The sequence below is a fragment of the Crinia signifera genome, chromosome 2 (assembly GCF_055691185.1).
Source record: "Crinia signifera chromosome 2, ASM5569118v1, whole genome shotgun sequence".
In the NCBI taxonomy this organism is placed as follows: domain Eukaryota; kingdom Metazoa; phylum Chordata; class Amphibia; order Anura; family Myobatrachidae; genus Crinia; species Crinia signifera.
The window spans coordinates 111137284-111162387 of NC_139218.1; the positions used below are offsets into that span (position 1 = coordinate 111137284).

At 46.7% G+C, this 25104-nt stretch overlaps 1 long non-coding RNA gene across 2 annotated transcripts in view; it reads left to right on the plus strand.

The window, feature by feature from the left end:
• The first annotated feature begins 19530 nt into the window (after nt 1-19530).
• LOC146059975 (uncharacterized) overlaps nt 19531-25104 on the plus strand; it is a 175331-nt gene continuing 169757 nt past the window's right edge. For both annotated transcript variants that reach the window (XR_014470341.1, XR_014470340.1), the window contains exon 1: nt 19531-20098. This is a non-coding gene — a long non-coding RNA (uncharacterized LOC146059975). The remainder of the gene's footprint in view (nt 20099-25104) is intronic.

Here is a 25104-nt window from a genome sequence, read left to right on the forward strand (position 1 = left end):
GGACAGGGCGAAGGGGGTGCCTGCTGCAGGAGGAGGGAGATGTAGTTTCCCCCATGAAGAGACAGGCAGGGCTTGTCCAGACTCCAGCCCGTATCGCTGGGCGCGCACTGTGTTTATCACAGACACTAGAGGTCAAGCGCACCTCTAGTGTCTGTCTGTTGTTTCATGGCGGCGGCCATCTTTGATGTGGCAGCGGCGCCGCAGACAGCGCCCCCCTGCCTCCAGCGCCCAGTGCGCGTGCCCCCCCAGCCCCGCCCCTAGTTACGGCCCTGTTGTAAGAGTTGTAACTTGTTACCAAGGTCAGAAGATATTGCAACTGCGAAATGAAGATAGCGTTTTGGAATGTTGTGAGAATCAGGAGGAGGCAAGGTTACTGCTTGCTTATCGACATTGATACAATTATTTCTATGATAAAGAAACTTTTGTTTTGACATCTTATTAAAAAGTGTGAATTTATGGTTTTAGCTCAAAACTTCAAAAGAAACATTTAATGAGCAATGACGTGGATTGCATTCCACATTTTTGGTATAACTATGAGCACCCTAAGATTAAACTTCAGATCACTGTCTGACTAGCATACTCCATTGGTGTGTGTGTGTGTGTGTCATTTCAACTGATCTCCGGCCGTTACTTAGAAGAGGAATCCTCTGGCTGACATCGAAGGTTGATAAGTATAGCTGAACCCTATCACCACCACAGACAGTCACACCATTCAGAGACAGCACCCATTGATCGCTCACCACAGGTGTATCGGGCTTCGTAAACTTGAAGGCATCAATCCTGAACTGGAGCTCATTTGGCCGAGGCCTTGGAGCTATGAAGCTTGATGTGGAGTATTCCTGCTTGCTATCCATCAGGCACCTGTGGACAGAAACATGATACACCAGGCCTGATAGCAGCCAGTTAGCTTACCAGCCATTTCCTTAGAGCAACCTAAGGTACCACAATGAACAAAAGCACGATTGTAGGGTTGAAGAAGTCATATTCACCCATTAAAAGCTATGATCTCGTAACGGGGGCTGGAGTTCATGGCAAGAGATGTTGTAGCCACACAACTGTCCACCCAGATCTTCAATGGGATGTGGTTCTTCGCAAGAACAGAAGCCTCTATGTTTAGTGTATCACCAATAAAGAAAACTGTAGACGTCCTTGGTGCACTAAAGTCATCTGCAAGAAGATGATCAGTTATGAATACAAGGCCACCACCGCTTGGGGTTGACCAAGCACTTCTAGGAACTGGGGGCATATCCCAGCCTCCTATCAGTCACAGTATTCATTAGGACAACTATCCTTAATCTCATGTGAAAAAAGACAATGGGATGCCTATTATAAAGCACATCTTTAAAAGCTCTACTGCTTAAGAACTGGATGGACAAGGACCATCCTAGGTTACGTGGGCTGCAAGCACTGGAACATCACCACTACAGGCCTGGGAATCTGTCCGAGCCTGAACCTCCAGTATTACCCCAATGGGAACAGCCTTACCATTCATTATCTGGAACAGGAATGGCAGCCTCTCCTCTGTGGATACAGTGGAGCTGAAGGGTATCCACATTGGCTGGATGGCTTTGCTCCTCACATTACCATGTCTGTAGGAAGAATCAAGTCTCATTACTATGTAGTATAATATGGAGAGAAGGGACCCACAACATTTCATCTACTGCAGAGAAACCCATCACTTGATGTTGAGTGGTGAGACCATTATCAGTAGTCCAATTATCTGTACTTACAGGAATGCTCAGGTGACCTTATGGGAGATTACCAAGTAGCAGCTGAGCTGCCACATTCAGATCTAATGATCCATTAGTCCTCCATAAGTTCTCTCCAGGGCCTGGCCACTAGACAGAGTCAGATAATGATGTCACAACACTGAAGGAGATTATGTTCTGCTACAAATCAGGAGTTAGATGACTTTAAAACTTAGTAATGTTGGTACTAAACTGAGATCCCATCTCAGTGGCAAATGCCTTCCATAGCCCACATACCCCACCATCATGTATGGGGCTTGGTGCTCAAAGGGAGGGTAGGATAGGGTGTAGTCCCATAACAGGGTTATGAGCCCCTCAAACCAATTATTTAGTGTCTTACGTCTAGAAACCTACAATCAACACAGCCATTCTTGGGTGCTCTACAGTTACAAGTGACCCAATGGGACAATGCCTGGGTCTGCATTGGGCCAAACAGGACACGCTTCCCATAGACATCCAGATTACCCCATCAACTGTAGGAAGCATCCTAACCTTGGGTAGTAGCACTGGATGGACACTACGGCACCAGTACTCCCAGTAATGGGAGAGCTTATGCTGGAAACCGGGCTGTAGGTGAGGCTCGTACTGTAGATCATCTGGTCCGTAGTCATCTGTAGACGAGACAAGTCCAACGTTAGCACCTTTAGAAGTCAATGCACCCATCTCAGGACCATTGCCAAGATGGCCGACACCTTTGTTACCACTAAAGGTGCGTACACACGGGTGCAATTTCAGCACATATCGCTGGGAATATTGTCGCTGAGCGACCATATTGCCAGTGATTTGTGTGTGCTGTCAGCGATGAATCGTCGGGTGCGCGCTCCCGTGTGCAGCCCCTGATGGTCGGTCGCAGGAGCTTGCTCTATTTCCCTGCCTCTTCCCCCGGCAGAGTCTCCCGATTATCAGCGACCATCTCTGGTCGCTGATTAACAGAAGAGACACTCAGCAATATATTGCTGAGCAATATATCTCCCCCGTGTGTACGGGGCATAAGTCCTCCATGAATCCCCTTAGCCCAGGTACTACTGTATGGATGAATGTTGGAGGACAGTAAATATACATTGAGCATTAACACCACAAGCCTTTATAATACTAGGAGTATGTCATTATCAAATACTACTGCAGCTCAGAGTAAGCCAAGTTATAACCAGATGAGTGATTGGGCAGATAGCTTCCACAGGTCTCTGAGCACCCTCTTACCAGGAGCAAACGCAGGATTTTCAGAGGGGCGGAGCAAAGCACGGAGATGGACACTTAGGTGACCCAGTATATGCCGGGTCAGTTAAAGTAATACACACACACATACATATATATATATATATATATATATATATATATATATATATATATATATATATATATATATATATATATATATATATATATATATATATATATATATATATATATATATATATATATATATATATATATATATATATATATATATATATATATATATATATATATATATACACACACACACCCCAACAATAGTGTCTTCAGCGCCCTATAATTATAGATGTCCAAAATTATAATAAATGTATAATCGATAAAAAATATAAAAACAATATACACTCGAAGCTTCTTGTTTCTTGTGGAATAAATTTTTTTTATTTTCACAGAGCTTTAAGACAGAACCCAACGCGTTTCATCTCGCTTGGAGACTTCATCAGGGTTTTTTTCTAAAAATATATACAGTATACAATTTCTTAGACATCTTGTAATAAATACATCACATAACAAATTAAAAATATAAATATGAATATAAAGCAGTTCATGTACAATCCATAAATGGTTTTCTTGAAGGGGGAGGGGGAAAGAAAAACAGATGAACATTTAGAATGAGGTTTAGTACATACCTTATAGACATTAAATGCCCATTAAGGCTCTGAAACAATAGGTGTTGTTCTATTGGTCGAATAGAGACTGGACTCAGTCCTTTACAGTGGTAGATACCTAATAGGACCATATAGAGAATATTTGTACTCCACTATTAACAAATGATCCCTTACAATATTTATTTATTTAAATATAGAGTGTTTAGGGTATACACATACCTTATGTTATTAGAATAAGACACAAACGTCTTTGGGTGTTATCACACCTGTATATTGAAGGTTCAAACAAAGTAACTATGACCGTCTCAGTACCTAGTTGTTGAGAAATGTTTTTATCAAATTTAATTATTAAAGAAAAATATAAATATATTTCTCTTATATGTTAACATATAATTCAAAATTAACATATAGCATAATAAAAAGTACTTACATAAAGAAATTCAAAATTCCAATATCTACAAAAGTTCATTCAACCACCTTTTCAGTGTGTAAATTCCCAATAAGGCCAAAAGGAATTGGAAAATATTCCTAATAATCAAAATTACAGAGTCAAAATATTTTAGCCGAAGTCAACCTTAATAATCATCACTTATCTCTATTCAATAGAATGGCTTACCCTGTACAGCTCCTAAGTGTGTGTGCTCTCTGAGATCCAGCCAGCAAGTGAATGATCCTAGTGGCTGCTCTCTATATATAGGGAGACTGGTATGACATCATATCCTGTTTAATTAATTAACCCTTAAATTTATATTATAATTAATTTATTAGATTTAATGTCCATAAATTATATAAATTATTTGACCTATTGAGGTTACACGTTTATTAAGTTTATAATGAATTAATTGTGAGAGTGATACCTATGAGGGATAAGTATATAAACATATAATTTGTTTAAATGCCCCATAATGCATTGCGCCGTGTCCCTAGTCTGTTCATAAGGTTTAATATGTTTTAAGGCTATTAAACAGGTATCAACTGTGCTCCCCTTGAAGTGCGGGGCTCGACTAGCGCAAGATGAAACTTTTTACAGCCTCACCAAAGTTGTAACTAAAGAAATATTCCTAAATAGCGGCGTGCGTTCCACTGGAGCCGCTGTGGAACGCACCGCCATCTTACCCGGAAATATACCCGGCTTTTGCTAAGCGCAGCGTCATGCGTCTCACTGAACTCCCTTATGGAGCGCAACGCTGTCAGCCAGGACGTAAGCCCGGACTTCAAAGGGATATTGTTAAACCCTGTGTCTAATTAGATGATGTTGTTGCGGCATGTGTTAACAAGTTAAATGTACATTATCTGGTCTATCATCAGGCGCTTTAAACCTCTATTTACATTAGTGAAGTTCTTCATATATAGTGACTTCTTAAATTAAAAAATAACTTATCTAATAAGTGAATGAACTTAAATATTACGATATAATGTACAATAAAATATATATATATATATATATATATATATATATATATATATATACACATACATACATACACACACATACACTAATTAGATAATTTAATTATATTAAAGTTAATCACCTCTACTGAAAATAATAAAGAAATGTGATTTTACGCTTAGTGCTATATGTTTTAGTCTTGTGAAAACCTCTTTTCGTCGATTAAGTGGTATTTATTCTTAAATAGTTTTTTTATTATTTTTTATTTTTTATTATTATAAAATCATAAATTTTGATGTGTTTAATTATTTGTATCGTGTACAATTTTAAGTGTTTTACTGTGTATTACAACCATAAATGTGTGGTTATAAAAGTTGACTTGAACTTCACAAAATAATTCCTATACATATTACAATTCATCTTTTTCATATATTTATTTGCTCAGTGTATAGTAATCATGCAAAAAAATATATCATGCAAAAAAATATATACTCAAACCTATATGCCAAGATACATACACCAAATATACCTATAAATCAGATTCTAAAATGTGTAGATACAATATATCAGACTTAGTCTTTATGTGCGATTTCAATATGTACCTCAAAAGGTTGTTTCTAGTAACCTACAGTTAGCATTCTTTAATTATAATCACTAATTAGGGATAGAATATAGGACTAAGGATTATTTTTAAACATGGCCTAAGTTATATTGAACCATCTAATTATCCTAAATATACTACTATCTCTATAGAAGATAATCATCTTATAAACTATTCAAGGTTATATAGTCATTCCTTATAAAAAGGCTGTAATCTCAATGCTTTCGTTTAGACCTTTTGGGGTCAACGAATCCAAAGTATAAATCCAGAAGGATTCACGCATTGTTAGGGTGCGATCTCGATCTCCACCCCTGGGATCTTCCTTGATGTGTTCCAATACAGAAAATTTGAATGTATCGATATCTGAATTGTGAACAGATTCAAAATGTCTAGGGATGCTGTGAGTTTGAATTTTCTTTTTTATGTTCCGTAAATGTTCTTGAATACGGATTTTAATATTTCTTTTCGTTTTCCCCACATACCGAAGATTGCAACCACAAGTTACTAAATAGATTATATATGTAGAGTTACAGGTCACAATCTCATTCAGTTTACATTGTTTTTTCAGTGCGTCGGGAACATTGGGACCTTGTTTGTCTATATGCCTACAACAAATGCATTTGTTGCAAGGATATAGGCCCTCTCTTTGCATAAGAAAGGGATTCCTGTTCTCCGAGTTCTTTACAAGCGGTTCTACACATTTCAATTTACTAGGAGCTAACATACTTTTGAGATTTCTTGCCCTTTTAAATACTATGTCCGGTTTACTAGGTAAATGTGGACCTAAAATTGGGTCCATTTTGAGCAAGTGCCAGTGTTTATCTAGGCTCTTTTTGATCTTTCTATGCTCTTGGCTGTACTGGGTTATAAATGGTCTTAGTTTCTTAGTTGGGCGGTTGGTTTTCTCTTTTAAAAGGTCTTCTCTGTTGAGATTGAATGCTCTTTGTTGATCATGACGGATGTTTGTTTCTTTATAACCCCTTTCTACGAATCTCTGTCAGGACATTTGATTGTTGCCAATACATGTCCGTATTGCTACAATTTTTTCGGATTCTCAGGAACTGGGCAAACGGTACATTGGTCTTCCAGGTTTTCAGGTGGCAGCTATCAGCCGGAATAAAGCTGTTAGCATCTGTTTTTTTAAAAAATGTTTTCGTATTTATAATCTTTTTTGTCAGATCTGCCTCCATAAAGATATCTAAAAAGTCTATCTCAGTTTGGTGTTCTTCAAATGTAAATTTGAGATTATAGTCATTAATTTGCAATGTTTCGACAAATTCCTCTACACTTGATTTATCACCGTCCCAAATCACAATCAGATCGTCAATATACCTTCTATAAAACCTGATGTTGTTGGTTTTAAAGCCCAAATCTTCATAAAGCACTTCTCTCTCCCAGCCATCCATATAGATATTTGCATATGCCGGGGCAAATTTTGTGCCCATGGCAGTACCCTGCTTTTGGACAAAGTGGGTGTTATTGAATTCGAAATGATTGTGACTTAGGACAAATTGTTCTCTCTTTTTCGGTCATATTCACATCCCATAAAAGTATTTGTCTAATGGCCTCCAAACCTTTAGAGTGTGGTATAGACGTATACAACGCTTGGACATCAATGGTCATTAGTCTATAGGTGGGTTCCCAAACAAAATTTTTTAATTCTCTTAGTAGTTGAGTCGAATCTTTTAGGTATGACCTTTGTGATTTTACATATGGCTGGAGCTTCAGGTCTAAATAATGGGAAAGATTCGCTGTCAAAGAGCCCACTCCTGCCACTATGGGTCTCCCAGGTGGAAGGTCCTTGTTTTTATGGACCTTTGGGATATGGTAAAATATTGGAATTTTAGGTTTGTCAACATACATATATTCCATCTCTTTTTTGCAAATTACCCCATCTTTATTAGCTCTATTTAACAGATTGTATAACTCTTCTTTGTAATCATCTAAGGGATTATGGTCCAATTTTTCATATGTATTTTGATCATCAATCAAGTTGTGGGCTTCAGCTAGATAGGCTGAGCGGTCTTGTACAACGACCGCCCCTCCTTTGTCTGCTATTTTTATAACAAGACTATCATCTTCTTTTAATTCTTTTAGTGCCTTTTTTTCTTGGGGATTAAGATTACTGCATCTCTTATTATCCATTTTTAGATTTTTAAGATCTTCCTTGACTAATTCGAAAAATATATCCAAATGGCTTCCTTTAGATTCTACTGGAAAGAATTTGGATGGGGGAGCCACCAATGGTTTACATGCTGAGTCATTATTATATGGGTTTTTTAAGAAATGTCTTTCAAGTGTGAGGCGTCTCATATCGATTAAGGTCTATAAAAAGATCGAACTTATCGGAATGTTGGTCTGGTGCAAATTTTAAACCTTTATTCAATATCTCCGCTTGTGGTCTGGAAAGTACCTTCTGGGAAAGATTGATGAGCCCTGAGTTATCGGGTCTCTTTGGAAATGTGTTGTCTTTTTCTTTCTTAGGGAGCTTTCTGCCTCCTCTTTTTCCTCTTCTCCTCTGTATCTTTTCTTTCCTATAGGGGACCCTGTTCCTGAAAGTAGAGATTCTTTTATCTGCGTAGGGGGGAAGGGAATTTTCCTCTCCTCTTCTAAAAAATGCCCCCTGGGGGGTGATCCCATAACCTCAAACCTATTAGAAGTCTCTGGGTAGTAACTTCTTCTAGGTGAATAATATCTTTTATTATATGGTCTACCAGATTCTCTATACACAGGGGATCTAAAGGATCTTCTTCTATAATGTTTTTGGTAAGAGTCTCTTCTACGAAAAGAGTTCCTTCGTCCTTGTTGGTAATGCCCTCTTCTCTTTTCGAACACCTCATCATCATCTTCCTCCTCTCTATGATAATTTCTAGTTCTTGTAGTGGTTAAATTACCTGTATTATCTGGTGCAGCCCAATTATGGACTTTACCACTCTCATAGTCAAGTTTGTCGCGGAGGAATTTCTTTTGTTTCCTAATGATTATTTCTGTTTCTAGGGAATCAATTTTACCTTGCATGTCTAACACGTCTTTTAAATTAGTCATCTCCTTCAAACTTGGATAAGACAGACTCTTAATTCTTTAAGATCATCTTCATGTTTACTTAATTCTTTTTTACGTTCACATGTAATAAGGTTAATTAATTTTAGTGAACAGTCGTATACTAGGAGTATGTCATATTATCAAATACTACTGCAGCTCAGAGTAAGCCAAGTTATAACCAGATGAGTGATTGGGCAGATAGCTTCCACAGGTCTCTGAGCACCCTCTTACTAGGAGCAAACGCAGGATTTTCAGAGGGGCGGAGCAAAGCACGGAGATGGACACTTAGGTGACCCAGTATATGCCGGGTCAGTTAAAGTAATACACACACAATATATATATATATGTATTCGTGTACGGCCCGGCACTCCCACTCAGCAATGCAGCCACCTTGGTGCCCTCAGGATCAGAAATGCAATGTAGTAAGGACAGACAGCGGCACTCACAGGATTTTCCAAAGAATTTGTATTAAACGTGACCAAAAAACCAACGTTTCGGGGACTAGCCCCTTTGTCAAGGTGTAGGTAGAACAAACTTATATAAGTGCATGGAAAGGTCTTACCGATTACCGGAGCCCTGAGACGCCGGGAGGCAGTGGCCGGAAGTGCGTTACCCGGATGTGACGTTACTGAGGGTGCGTATGGAGTTCCTGTCAGTAAGCAAGCTCCCTCTGGTTGCCAAGGTGACGTTAGCGTCTCTCCCAGGCTGTCACTGGGTCTCCGCCAATCGGGGACTGTGAATACATAACAGAGTATTGAGTGATATAAAAAACATACAGCGTGTCAGATGCAGTATAAAAGCGGCATTACACAATGTTAAACGATGCTAAAAACTTAGTGCTCATGAAGGACAGACCTGCTGACCTATGTGTATATAGGTGTGTTACGTGCTGTGAGCTTTAAAGGAGGCACAAAAAATCATAAATCTGTAAGACAAATGTGTGCCAAGCTGCATGTATGTGAAAAAAGCGATATATCAACGCTTTTTTATTATATAGACGTAAGTTTCTATGTGTTTCTTGCCATTTTTACCAGAGGTATACTATAGACCTCACCCAAGCAGCAGCTATATTGTGTATTACAAAAACATCTCATATCAGCGCCTAGTTCATCTTTTTGGTAAGAAACCACCCGTAGAGGGAAGCACAGGAGCAGAGCATTGTGCACCTATGGAATGGGTCATGTTGGAGGGTATGCTGCAGCCACCTGTGCTGACACCTGTCCCAGCCATACCTAGTGCAGCACAGGTGATGACAATCAATCATACAGTAAGAGGGAAGCACAGGAGCAGAGCATTGTGCACCTATGGAATGGGTCATGTTGGAGGGTATGCTGCAGCCACCTGTGCTGACACCTGTCCCAGCCATAACTAGTGCAGCACAGGTGATGACAATCAATCATATAGTAAGAGGGAAGCACAGGAGCAGAGCATTGTGCACCTATGGAATGGGTCATGTTGGAGGGTATGCTACAGCCACCTGTGCTGACACCTGTCCCAGCCATACCTAGTGCAGCACAGGTGAGGGCAGTCATACAGTAAGAGGGAAGACCAGGAGCAGAGCATTGTGCACCTATAGTATGGGTCATGTTGGAGGGTATGCTGCAGCCACCTGTGCCGACTCCTGCCCCAGCCATACCTAGTGCAGCACAGGTGAGGGCAGTCTGCTATGCCCCCACAGCGCCACAAACTGCTATGCCCCCACAGTGCAAATTTCCCAGCAGCAGCACTCACCGTTGTTGCTGCTGCCAGGCGGGGAGAGGACAGTCTGGTGTCTCCCTGCAGTCCTCCTGTCATGTCACCGATGGGAGGAGAGCACAGCACACCGCGCGTCTCCTTCCCCCTCACTTACCTGTGACTGGGCCGCCCACCAATCAAAGCTCACTGGCCGGCTCCTGATTGGCTGCTGGCCCACGAGCTCTGATTGGCGGACGGTCCAGTCACAAGGATGCACAGTAAGGGGTAGGAGAGATGCGCGATGCACGCTCTCCTCCCCTCAGAAGGAGAAGGGATTCAGGGAACCGGCAGCAGGGGGGACTGGGACAGACGGTGGGCAGCAGGAGTCGCACTTTACAAGGGGAAGAGCCGCATGAGGCTCAAGAGCCACAGGTTGGCCACCACTGCACTAGAACATAAGGGGCAGACACTGCTAGTCACTGCTTGGTGCATACCTCCCAACACAATGCTCTGCTGCTGGGCCTCCCTCTTCATGTAGGATAGCCATCACCTGTGGTGACACCTTTATTACCCATTCATTCTACACAGCCATGGAGGAAGTCCCTGTAGAGTGCATAGAAACTTACGTCTATAAAATAAAGCAGCGCTGTTCCTTTAAATAAGTTTAAACATATAGGGATTGTCTGCAAAAGATTTTACATTTATTAAAAAAGTACACAGTTTAAACACAACAATTTTAAAAAACATTTTTCAAGGTCACCTTTGGACCAGGACAAAAGCTGACAGTTCATCGAAACATGTCGGTGGCTACCTGAGCAGACCTCTCACTATTACTTGGCATCATCTTATCCTCTGTTGATGAAATAAGAGCCCTGGCTGACTGGATTTCTATCAAAACGATATTGCTGATACCAAAAGCCTTTTGGTCGACCAGATACCAAGCAAAACCACACTTTCCACCACCAAATTGATTGGGAAGCCCAACAAGGTCCGAGAACTTCCTCCAGCGGTACTTTACCACCAAAGCACAGCCGCATTCATAGTGAGGACACTGGATCCTACCTGGAAGAATCCCTCTAATAAATGGTGAGACTCTAATACTGCTTTCACATTGCAGAATTGGGTAATGACACGGTATTCTTAAATGGGACTTTAAAACGGGTCTGAGCCTTGAGACCTTTCACATTGCAGGTGAAAACCGTTTTAAAAGTCATTTAATACCATTCAAACCGTTTAACCCCCAAGGGACACGTTTAAAGCCATTGAAATAGAGCTTTTAAACGGTGTTGAAATACCGGTTAACTTTAACCAGTAAATCAACTCTGGCACTTTCACATTGCAGCCTGAAACGTTTTAAATTGGAAAAAAAACGGCAATATACCGTTTTAAAAGTGCGGTGTGAAAGGGGTATGACATTTATTGCTCTCCGCAGTGGCTCTATTGAACAATATACCCTAGTGGCACATCCAAATTTGCATCAGATAAATCACATGTGATTTATCTGCCGCAAATTGGATGTAAAAAATGGCACATCTAGTGTCAAATTGTATGTAGGCCTCCTGGGAAGCTGCCGGGGAAAATCAGATGCAATTTTTCAGGTAAGATAAATCTCATAGTGTATGGGGGCCTTAAGAGGACTACCTAAACTGCCAACACCATCCATACGAGGCTGCTCACACTTAAGGTGCCCATACACTAGTAAGATTTATCTTCAGATCTCACTGGTTTGAACAAAAACATGGTTGTGGATGAGTGGCAGTTTTCCAGCATTTCCAAGCAAATTGTCAACTTTCATTTGCTCTCATCCAAAACCATGTTTTTGTTCCAACCACCCAGATCTGAAGATAAATCAGCATGTGTATGGCCACCTTAAAAGGTTTTAATTTTAATTTAATTTTAGGTTTTAAAATTGTTGTGTTTAAACTGTGTACTTTTTAATAAATGTAACATTTTTCAGACAATCCCTATATGTTTAAACTTATTTAAAGGAACAGCGCTGCTTTATTATATAGACGTAAGTTTCTATGTGTTTTTTCTTGCCATTTGTACCAGAGGTATACTATAGACCTCACCCAAGCAGCAGCTAGATTGTGTATTTCAAAAACATCTCATATCAGCGCCTAGTTCATCTTTTTGGTAAGAAACCACCTGTAGAGTGCATGTTGTCCCTGCTGGAAGGGGCCATTTGGGGAGGTATGGAGGTGGCACCAGTATGAGGTACACGTGCATTGCCACATTACATGTATAAGCTGCAGCCTATCAGATAATAGCAGTAGCTACAGTGGAAGGAGCATGGCTATAGCTTACTGCTGCTACATAGCACAGGTTACCCCACAGGCCCTTCCCATACATACTGTAGGCCCAAAGACCAGGACACTCCATCACCCCTAGTCCTCACCTGGACAGCAGTGCCACAGTCCTGCAGACTGTTCTGGAAGACCACAGCAGCCATGCTCTCTGAATAGGGTTTACACTGCTGGGGTCCAAGGGTCAGGTCAGAGGCCTTCACTAGCCTCCCATTATTACCATAGAGGTCCTTCTGCACTGTGACCACCATTGTGTCTTCTCCACATTGTATACTGATGGGGCCCATAGGGGATGGTGGGCTAGCAGAGAAAGGACCCACAGACAGACGAGTGTCCCGCTGCTGGTGTGCTCTGTGCTGCGCCCAAACCCCATTACCCCCATCCACAGCACTATCACCCACAACTCCATCCTAGCCCCAGTACAAACCCTGCAGTGCCACACCCATCATATATACCTGCTGCAATTACCTCCACCTGGGGCAGTCTCACCTGACCCCTCCTAATTACCCTCAGCCACTGCCAGGTAATCACTGCAGCCTGTGCCTGGAATGGATGACATAGTATAGTACTGGGGTAGCCAACCCTAGTCCTCGAGAGCTACCAACAGTGCATGTTTTGCAGGTCTCCTCACAGAATCACAAGTGAGCTAATTAGCTCCATCTGTGGATCTTTTAAAATGTGTCGGTGATTAATGAGTAAAGCAGCTAGGTTGTCTGGAAAATGTGAACTGTTGGTAGCTCTCGAGGGCTAGGGTTGGCTATCACTAGTATATGCCAGTGGTCAGGTAACTCGGCCCACATTACCCCACACAGTGCATGTTTTGCTGGTAACCCAGCAGGTGCACAGGTGTACTAATTACTCACATTTTATAAGGTCCGCAGGTGGAGTTAATTATTTCACTTGTGATTCTGTGAGGAGACCACAAGCTGCTATGCCCCCACAGCGCCACAAGCTGCTATGCCCCCACAGCGCCACAAGCTGCTATGCCCCCATAAACTGCTATTGTGATCAGGGGATGGTTGGCAACTTTCAGCCTGGGGGGCAACACAAGCAAGTGGCCCACCACCATCACCATCGTTTCACCACCCTACCCTCTCCCCTCCCCTCTATGTAGTATGCAGCATTGATTAAACAATCATTCCCCTACTCACAAACACAACCCAGAAACAGGGACAGAACGCACTGCAAAATTTTACACTGTAATGCCACACGGTAATGCCCATTCCACATAAAGCCAACACTGCAATACCCATTAAGCATAATGCCAATTAAGCAATGCCCTTTACACATAATGCCAGCACCGCAATCCCCATTACACATATTGCCACACACCGTAATGCCTATTCCACATAAAGAAAACACCGCAATGCCCATTACACATAATGCCAACACCGCAATGCCCATTGCACATAAAGACAAACCGTTTAACCCCCAAGGGACACATTTAAAGCCATTGAAATAGAGCTTTTTAACCGTGTTGAAATACCGGTTAACTTTAACCGGTAAATCAACTCTGGCACTTTCACATTGCAGCCTGAAACGTTTTAAAATGGAAAAAAAAAAAACCGGCAATATACCGTTTTAAAAGTGCGGTGTGAAAGGGGTATGACATTTATTGCTCTCAGCAGTGGCTCTATTGAACAATATACCCTAAGAGGACTACCTAAACTGCCAACACCATCCATACCAGGCTGCTCACACTTAGGTTTTAAAATTGTTGTGTTTAAACTGTGTACTTTTTTATAAATGTAAAATCTTTTTCAGACAATCCCTATATGTTTAAACTTATTTAAAGGAACAGCGCTGCTTTATTATATAGACGTAAGTTTCTAGGTGTTTTTTCTTGCCATTTGTATATATACCTGCTGCAATTACCTCCACCTGGGGCAATCTCACCTGACCCCTCCTAATTACCCTCAGCCACTGCCAGGTAATCACTGCAGCCTGGAATGGATGACATAATATATGCCAGTGGTCAGGTAACTCAGTCCTCATCACCCCACACAGTGCATGTTTTGCTGGTAACCCAGCAGGTGCACAGGTGTACTAATTACACAGACACATTTTATAAGGTCCGCAGGTGGAGTTAATTATTTCACTTGTGATTCTGTGAGTAGACCTGCAAAACATGCACTGCGTGAGGACCGAGATCCCTGACCGCTGGTATAGTATATCAGTTGTTGTATCTTATACTATAATATATCAGTCGTATAGTGGTTCTTAAACTCGGTCCTCAGGACCCCACACAGTTCACGTTTTCCAGGTCACCCGACAGGTGTACAGGTGTACTCATAACTCACTGACACATTTTTAAAGATCCACAGGTGGAGCTAAATATTTCACTTGTGATTCTGTGAGGAGACCTGGAAAACATGCACTGTGAAGGCCCAAGGTGAGAACCTGTGATATATTATATCAGTAGTGTTTGGCAGGATGTGGGGGACAGTTCCCCACTGTGTACTGCTCCATACATTCTGAGCCAGTATGATTTATTGTCATCACCTGTGCTGCACTAGGTATGGCTGGGACAGGAGTCAGCACAGGTGGCTGCAGCATACCCTCCAACATGACCCATTCCATAGGTGCACAATGCTCTGCTCCTGTGCTTCCCTATCACTGTATGACTGCCCTCACCTGTGCTGCACTAGGTATGGCTGGGACAGGAGTCAGCACAGGTGGCTGCAGCATACCCTCCAACATGACCCATCCCATAGGTGCACAATGCTCTGCTCCTGGACTTCCCTCTTACTGTATGACTGCCCTCACCTGTGCTGCACTAGGTATGGCTGGGACAGGAGTCAGCAGCATACCCTCCAACATGACCCATTCCATAGGTGCACAATGCTCTGCTCCTGTGCTTCCCTCTTACTGTATGATTGATTGTCATCACCTGTGCTGCACTAGGTATGGCTGGGACAGGAGTCAAAACAGGTGGCTGCAGCATACCCTCCAACATGACCCATTCCATAGGTGCACAATGCTCTGCTCCTGTGCTTCCCTCTTACTGTATGACTGCTCTCACCAGTGCTGCACTAGGTATGGCTGGGACAGGTGTCAGCACAGGTGGCTGCAGCATACCCTCCAACATGACCCATTCCATAGGTACACAATGCTCTGCTCCTGTGCTTCCCTCTTACTGTATGACTGCCCTCACCTGTGCTGCACTAGGTATGGCTGGGACAGGAGTCAGCACAGGTGGCTGCAGTATACCCTCCAACATGACCCATTCCATAGTTGCACAATGCTCTGATCCTGTGCTTCCCTCTTACTGTATGACTGCTCTCACCTGTGCTGCACTAGGTATGGCTGGGACAGGAGTCAGCACAAGTGGCTGCAGCATACCCTCCAACATGACCCATTCCATAGGTGCACAATGCTCTGCTCCTGTGCTTCCCTCTTAATGTATGATTGATTGTCATCACCTGTGCTGCACTAGGTATGGCTGGGACAGGTGTCAGCACAGGTGGCTGCAGCATACCCTCCAACATGACCTATACCATAGGTACACAATGCTCTGCTCCTGTGCTTCCCTCACCTGTGCTGCACTAGGTATGGCTGGGACAGGAGTCAGCACAGGTGGCTGCAGTATACCCTCCAACATGACCCATTCCATAGTTGCACAATGCTCTGATCCTGTGCTTCCCTCTTACTGTATGACTGCTCTCACCTGTGCTGCACTAGGTATGGCTGGGACAGGAGTCAGCACAAGTGGCTGCAGCATACCCTCCAACATGACCCATTCCATAGGTGCACAATGCTCTGATCCTGTGCTTCCCTCTTACTGTATGACTGCTCTCACCAGTGCTGCACTAGGTATGGCTGGGACAGGTGTCAGTACAGGTGGCTGAAGCATTCCCTCCAACATGACCCATTCCATAGGTACACAATGCTCTGCTCCTGGACTTCCCTCTTACTGTATGACTGCCCTCACCAGTGCTGCACTAGGTATGGCTGGGACAGGAGTCAGCACAGGTGGCTGCAGCATACCCTCCAACATGACCCATTCCATAGGTACACAATGCTCTGCTCCTGTGCTTCCCTCTTACTGTATGACTGCCCTCACCTGTGCTGCACTAGGTATGGTACAGGTGGCAGTAATGTGGGACCCCTGGTGACCAGTATGCCAGCAATGTGGGAGGTCTAGTTGCCATGGTTATAGGGCGCAATGAGCAGCAGAGAACACAGGCAGATGTATTAAGGTAGCGGCTAGATTCCCTTTGTGGAAAGGAGGTTTGAAGACGTCACTTCCATGTGACTGCTGTCGTCATCAGGGGGAGGAGTCAGCACACAGCCCAGTTTTCCCGGCACTGCAGGACTCGGAGTACGTCGTGCACTGCAGGAAAGAGCACGGCGGCATCAGGTACACTGGGAGTGTATTTATCACAGTTGGGGCACCCCACGTTTACACCCTCCCCCTGTCTATGTCCCTGGTGTGTTACATGGGTGGAGGGGGAGAGAGAGTGCACAGGCCCCGGCTTTCCTGCCGCCGCTAGGGTAGGGGTATACTGGTGCCGCTGGGTATGGGGGGGGGGGGGTGTCCTGCCGCCACCGGGTATGGGGTGGGTGTACTGCCGCCGGGTATGGGGGGGTGTCCTGCCGCCGCTGGGGGTGGGGGGTGTCCTGCTCGGTATGGGGGGGGGGTGTACTGCTGGGTATGGGGGGGGGGGGTGTCCTGCCGCCGCCGGGTATGGAGTGGGTGTACTGCCGCCAGGTATGGGGGGTAGAGGGTGTCCTGCCGCCGCTGGGTATGGGGGGGGGTGTCCTGCCGCCGATGGGTATGGGGTGTCCTGCTGGGTATGGGGTGTCCTGCTGGGTATGGGGTGTCCTGCTGGGTATGGGGTGTCCTGCTGGGTATGGGGGGGGGTGTCCTGCTGGGGGTGGGGGGGGGGGGGGAAGTGTCCTGCCGCAGCCAAATATGGGGGTGTCCTGCCGGGTTGGGGGGTGTCCTGCCGCCGCCAGGTATGGGGGTGGGGGGTGTCCTGCCGCCGCCGGGTATGGGGGGGGTGTCCTGCCACCTCTGGGTATGGGGTGTCCTGCTGGGTATGGGGGTGGGGGGTGTCCTGCCGCCTCTGGGTATGGGGGGGGGGGTCCTGCCGCTGCCATGGGGTTGGTGTCCTGCCGGCGGGTATGGGGAGGTGTCCTGCCACCTCTGGGTATGGGGTGTGCTTCTGGGTATGGGGGTGGGGGGTGTCCTGCCACCTCTGGGTATGGGGGGGGGGTCCTGCCGCTGCCATGGGGTGGGTGTCCTGCCGCCGCCGGGTATGGGGGTGGCCTGCCGCCGCCGGTTATGGGGGTGGGGGGGTGTCCTGCCGGGTATGGGGGTGGGGGGGTGTCCTGCCGGGTATGGGGGTGGGGGGGTGTCCTGCCGGGTATGGGGGTGGGGGGGGGTGTCCTACCGCCGCAGGTTTTGGGGGTGGGGGGTGTCCTGCCGGGTATAGGGGTGTCCTGCCGGGTATGGGGGTGGGGGGTGTCCTGCAGCCGCTTGGTATGGGGGGGGGTGTCCTACCGCTGCCGGGTATGGGGGGGGGGTGTCCTGTCACCGCCGGGTATGGGGGGGGGGGGTCCTTCCGCCACCGGGTATGGGGGGGGGGGGTGTCCTGCCGCCGCCTCTGGGTATGGGGGGGGTCCTGCCGCTACCATGGGGTGGGTGTCCTGCCGGCGGGTATGGGGGGGTGTGTCCTGCCGTCGCTGGGGGTGGGGGGGGCGTCCTGCTGGGTATGGGGTGGGGGGGGTGTCCTGCTGGGTATGGGGTGGGTGTCCTACCGCCGCCAGGTATGGGGGGGGTGTCCTACCGCCGCTGGGTGGGGGGGGGGTTGTGGTGTCCTGCCGCTGCTTGGTATGGGGGGTGTCCTGCCGCCTCTGGGTATGGGGGGTGTCCTGCTGGGGGTGGGGGGGCGTCCTGCTGCCGCTGGGTATAGGGGGGTCCGGCCGCCGCAGTGTCTGGGGGTGTGGGGTGTCCTGCCGCCGCAGGGTATGGGTTGGGGGTGTCCTGCTGGGTATGGGGGGGCGGTGGGGGGTGTCCTGCCGCCGCTGGGTATGGGGTGTCCTGCTGGGTGTGGGGGGTGTTCTGCTGCCGCTGGGTATGGGGTGTCCTGTTGGGTATGGGGGGTGTCCTGCTGCCTATGGGGGCGGGGGGTGTCCTGCCGCCGCTGGGTATGGGGGTGGGGGGTGTCCTGCTGCCGCTGGGTATGGGGTGGGGGGTGTCCTGCCGCAGCTGGGTATGGGGTGGGGGGTGTCCTGCCGCCGCTGGGTTACGGGGGGGGGGGGGGTGGTGGTGGTGTCCTGCCGCCTCTGGGTATGGTGGGGGGGGTGTCCTGCCGCTGCCGGTTATGAGGGGTGTCCTGCTGCCGCCGGTTATGAGGGGTGTCCTGCTGCCGCTGGTTATGGGGGGGGTGGTGTCTTGCCACCGCTGGGTATGGGGGGGGTGGTGTCTTGCTGGGTATGGGGTGGGGGGTGTCCTGCCGGGGATAGGGGGGGGATGTCCTGCCGCCACTGGGGATGGGGGGGGGGATGTCCTGCCGCCACTGGGGATGGGGGGGGGGAATGTCCTGCCGCCACTGGGGATGGGGGGGGGGGGGATGTCCTGCCGCCACTGGGGATGGGGGGGGGGATGTCCTGCCGCCACTGGGGATGGGGGGGGGGGATGTCCTGCCGCCACTGGGGATGGGGGGGGGGGGGATGTCCTGCCGCCACTGGGGATGGGGGGGGGGGGGATGTCCTGCCGCCACTGGGGATGGGGGGGGGGGGGGATGTCCTGCCGCCACTGGGGATGGGGGGGGGGGGGGGGATGTCCTGCCGCCACTGGGGATGGGGGGGGGGATGTCCTGCCGCCACTGGGGATGGGGGAGGGGTGAATTGACGCTGGCTTTGGGAAATTAGGGCCTGCCCCGTTATCTCATCCACCGGACGGCTGCGCACCACGCGCGCTACATGTCACCCACCCGATGCCTGCACCCCCCCTTCTTCCTGATTCTCATCGGTGCCTGCACCCCCCCTTCTCTCCCATGGTGCACTGAGCATCCCCTCTCCATCTCACCCACCTGGAAACTGCACCCCACCCCTCGGTTCTCCCCCACGGCTGCACCCCAACCCACCCCTTCTCACCCATGGCTGCACTGTGCACCCCCCTTCCCCTCTCACCCACCTGAAAACTTCACCATTCTCCCACGGCTGCACTGTGCACCCCAGCCTCCTTCTCCTCTATCTCGCCCACCTGTCAACTGCACCCCCCACCCCTGGTTCAACTCACCCCATCACCCACCCTCTCTCGCCTCAGCCCCTCTAGCCCAGTAGGCTCACCCTCTCTCGCCTCACACCCACTAGCCCACCCTCTCTCTCCTCTTGCCCTGGTAGCGGCTAATTTCCCTTCGTGGAAAGGATCCTTGATGACGTCGTCCGCAATGTGACCTGCTGCCCTCAGATGACGTCACACCCATGTGACTAAGAAGCTTTGAAGCGACAGGAGCGCGGGGATTGCTGTGTGCTGTGCACTGCAGGTACACATTTTACGGGGTGCATTTCACACTCACGGCTGCACCTCCACCACACGCCCGGCGGCCGCGCACAACACCCGCCATTGGCCCTGCCTCCCCCATCAGTTCTCACCCGTGCCCCCCTTCTCCATCTTATCCGCCCAATGGCTGCATACACCCCCCCCCCCCCCCGCGCTCAGTTCTCCATCTCATCCACCCGCGGCTGCTCCCGCCACGCCTCCTCACCCAGTGTCTGTCCACCCCTTCCGCCGGCTCACCCCGTGTCTGTCCACCCCTTCCGCCGGCTCACCCCGTGCTCTCATCTCAATACTTTCTGACTTGCCTCCCCATTACCACCATTGTGTCTTCTCCACATTGTACAATGATGGGGCCCATAGGGGATGGTGGGCTAGCAGAGAAAGGACCCACAGACAGACGAGTGTCCTGCTGCTGGTGTGTTCTGTGCTGCGCCCAAACCCCATTACCACCATCCACAGCTCCATCCTAGCCCCAGTTCAAACCCTGCAGTGCCACACCCATCATATATACCTGCTGCAATTACCTCCACCTGGGGCAATCTCACCTGACCCCTCCTAATTACCCTCAGCCACTGCCAGGTAATCACTGCAGCCTGTGCCTGGAATGGATGACATAGTATAGTACTGGGGTAGCCAACCCTAGTCCTCGAGAGCTACCAACAGTGCATGTTTTGCAGGTCTCCTCACAGAATCACAAGTGAGCTAATTAGCTCCATCTGTGGATCTTTTAAAATGTGTCGGTGATTAATGAGTGCAGCAGCTAGGTTGTCTGGAAAATGTGAACTGTTAGTAGCTCTCGAGGGCTAGGGTTGGCTATCACTAGTATATGCCAGTGGTCAGGTAACTCGGCCCACATTACCCCACACAGTGCATGTCTTGCTGGTAACCCAGCAGGTGCACAGGTGTACTAATTACTCACATTTTATAAGGTCCGCAGGTGGAGTTAATTATTTCACTTGTGATTCTGTGAGGAGACAACAAGCTGCTATGCCCCCACAGCGCCACAAGCTGCTATGCCCCCATAAACTGCTATTGTGATCAGGGGATGGCTGGCAACTTTCAGCCTGGGGGGCAACACAAGCAAGTGGCCCACCACCATCACCATCATTTCACCACCCTACCCTCTCCCCTCCCCTCTATGTAGTATGCAGCACTGATTAAACAATCATTCCCCTACTCACAAACACAACCCAGAAACAGGGACAGAACGCACTGCAAAATTTTACACTGTAGGGAACAACATGTAGAATGTATTTGTTGGGGAGGATACGGAAGGGGCGGTCGCATGTGTGAAGTGCGCTCGCCTCTCCAAGGCCACCGTGAGGACGGAGACTGGGTCTCAAACAGCCCGAAAACCTGTCTGCATTAGCCGGCGTGAAGCGGTTGTGGCCGCCCGCTATCTCGGAGCCGGGTGTCCGACACGTGCGGACACTGCAGGTTGAGACCGGGCCGCCATTGCGCTTCAGAACCGGGATAGAAGAGACGCACAGAGCACGGGTATTACTCACCGGGAGTGGAGCCGATACCGACCGCGCAACCTCGGAGCCGGGAGTCTGCCCTGTGCAGACGCTGCAGGCTGAGGACGGGCGGCAGCGGTGCAAAGCAGGTGGGAGACAGAGGGGCGTGTGGTCCGGAGAGGATCTGAGAGAAAAAGCCTGTAGTGTGGAGCGGTGGTCGGGGCACAGAGGCGGAGACGGCTACACAGGACAGAAGCACACGGTGCTGAGGTGCTAGTCCTGAGAATCAAAGCTGCACCAGCCCACACAACAGACCTCACGGAGAGAGGGGAGACGGGGAGACCTTCGGAGCCGGGAGTCTGGTTAGCAGGCTCTGCGGGTTGAAGAACTCCCTGGAGCCCAGGAGCAGGGATAGAAAGCGGGAAGAACAGACGCTGGAAGCCCGGTGTTGGTGAGAGGGCTGACACCCCACCCGCTTAATTTATTTACTTGTTTATTTATTTATTTATTTATTTTTTTTGGCTTGCTCCTCTCTCTAAATTAGAGGCCGTAGGGGGATAACCCCTGGAGATATATCCAGAAATATAAACTAAAGGTCCCCGCACGACCCCTCTGACCCCATACTTTTCTTAGACACTTGCATAAACGTATGGGAATATTTGCTGGCCTAAATGGCGTCTCATTATACCCAGGCGGTTGGAACAGAGGTTAAGATGACGTAGGACCCAGTCAGAGGATGAGGTGACCCATGTAACCCTCTCACTATACCTGCTTGAATTAATAAATTGAGCTATTTCTCAAACTATTTATAAAAGAGAACGGTCTACAGGAGGGGTAGCGAATTTGCCCCTGCCTGGCAGTCATCCCTTTTTGTTCAAATGTCGAATAAAGGGCGCAGAAACCAAGCTCAAACGCAAGCCCAAACCCAAGATCAAACATCTTTTTTTTCAAAAAAGAAAAAACAAATTAATCAACAATCCCCCCCATCAGGGAATACCTCAATGCAATCGTTAGCTTCAGACGAAGTGAAACAATTATCAGAGACTGATCACTATGAAGCACTAGCACAAAGACTAATCTCTACATTTAAAGTGGAATTACGCGCAGCAGTGCAGGAATTAAAAACAGAGATAAATTCGTTAGGATCACGAATAGATACTTTGGAACGTAAAACAGATGAAACCTGTAATTATCAGGAGAAATTACAAAGAGAATTCATAGATCTAAAAGAGGAGGTAACCTCTATGCGTGATCAGATCGAAGATTTAGAAAATCGGTCACGTAGAAACAATGTACGCATACGGAATATCCCTGAAAGCATTGAGGAGGTGCAGCTCCCAGCTTACCTAAAGGGGTTTTTTAACTCCATGATACCAGATTGTAAAGATGATGAGCTATTATTAGATCGGGCACATAGATCACTCCGGAGGAAACCGGCACCAGATCAACCGCCCAGGGATGTGATATTACGTATGCATTACTTCCAGACTAGGAACCGGTTTCTTGAAGCATGTAGGCGCTCGGGCGCTATTAGCTATAAAGAATCTCAGTTGCTTGTATTTCAAGATATTGCACCTTCCACTTTGAGGAAAAGGAGAGAAATGGGGCAGGTGACTAAAATTCTACAGGAACAGAAGATCTTATATAGATGGGGTTTCCCCTTCTCCCTCCAATTCACGTTTGAAGGAAAAAGGCACAATATAAGAAAGGTGGAAGAAGGCCTAGAGGTTCTGAAGCAGAGAGACAATGCTACAAAATCGCTTCAGATTCAAACGGACATTGAGCGGATTATAGAAGAAAATCCCCCAAGACCAGAATGGACAAAAACATAAAGATAGCTCTAAGCCTATGGCAAGGACTGGAAATGGTCATGAGGGTGGTGGGTCCCAGGGGGAGAGAAAGAAAAGAAAAAAAAAAGAGGGAGGGAAGGAAATGGAGGAAAAAGGGAAGGAGAAGAGAAAAAATAATCCTATTAATGTGCTTATACTAAAATAGAAAACTGTTCTGGCATATAAAGAGAGAAAGAGATGGAGAGAGAAAGGGGAAGTGAGGGAGAGGAGGAAGATGGATAGAGGGGGGAAAGGGAGTGGAGGGGGTGGATTATTCCAAGAGGTGATATGGGAGTTTTCTATGTCTTCTTCCCTTCCTACCCCATTCTGACTTCTTTTTTTGTTGTGTTTTTTGTTTTCTTTTTTTGCTTCTCTTCTTCATCTCTTTTTCTCTATGTTTTAAAAATGCTTAAAATGTCTTAAAGAAATAAGACTGAAATTATATGTAATGCCTGTATGACATGTATTACCTAGGGGAAATGAGTGGGGAAAAATTTTAAATTTTTTTTTTTTTTTTTTTTTTTCTTCCTTCCCTTTCCCAATACACTAAATACAGTAAGAAAGACACGGACGTTGATATATAAACCATAAAAAATAGACACAATTAGAGTATATGAGCTCTTTGATGGGCTCTCATAGAACACATATTCACTGAATTTATTTCTGGGTTTTTTTTTTTTTTTTTTTTTTTTTGTGTTACACACTGATTATGGTACAAAAGACACGGGCTAAGTTTAGGATATTGGGACAAGTTATAAGTTAAAATTCACAAGGATAGAATACACTTAGAATATTAGAATACACTTACCTATTCCCCTTCCCCGTTTTTTTTTTTTTTTTTTTTTTTCCTATCTCCTCTTTCCCCTTAGGGGCGGTCATTATTTTTTTTTCTTTTTTTCTATTCACCCCACCAGGAGTTATGGAGGGGGATATTCTGCCCTGGTTGGGCTGGATAAGGGCAGGGCATTGATAAGGTGTTGGGTATATGTAATAAAGAAGCATGAGAGTATATTGAGAAAGAGAGTAGTAGGTAAAGTGAGAGGGGTCCCTCGTCCGAGTTGGACGGCTTATCCTCTCCCCACCCCGAGCAGTTGAAGGACACTGCCCAAAGAAATGGACAGTGCCCAGGTTAACTGCGGGAAGCCATATTTAAGACCTAATGGCTGGTTTATGATGTTTAAAAAGACGCCAAGGCGTCACATGTTGTGTTTAGTGTTTTGGAACGGTAGATTCCTTGAATGTGTTTTTTTTTTGATTTATTTGGTATTTTTTGTGTTATTTTATTCTATACGTGGATTGTATGTAAGGTACGTTCTCCCTGGATGTATTAGCGGCATGATAAAAGTATTACTATGACGTTGAAAATACTGTCACTTAATGTTAATGGGCTAAATTCGCCACGTAAAAGAACAATGGCAATTCAGCACTTTAAAAGGTCGAAAGCACAGATTATTTTTCTGCAGGAGACACACTTTAAGGCAGAGCATCCGTCTCTGTCATCTAGTGCTTTTCCAACTGTCTTTTATTCAACCTCAAAAAAAAAAAACTAAAGGTACAGCTATTTTATTGCATCAGTCTCTGGCATATAGGATAGAGCACTCATATATGGATATTATGGGTCGATTTAGTATCGTGGTAATTAATACAAATGGAAACTATGTAACATTGGCATCTGTTTATATCCCGAACCAAGAACATGGTAGTTT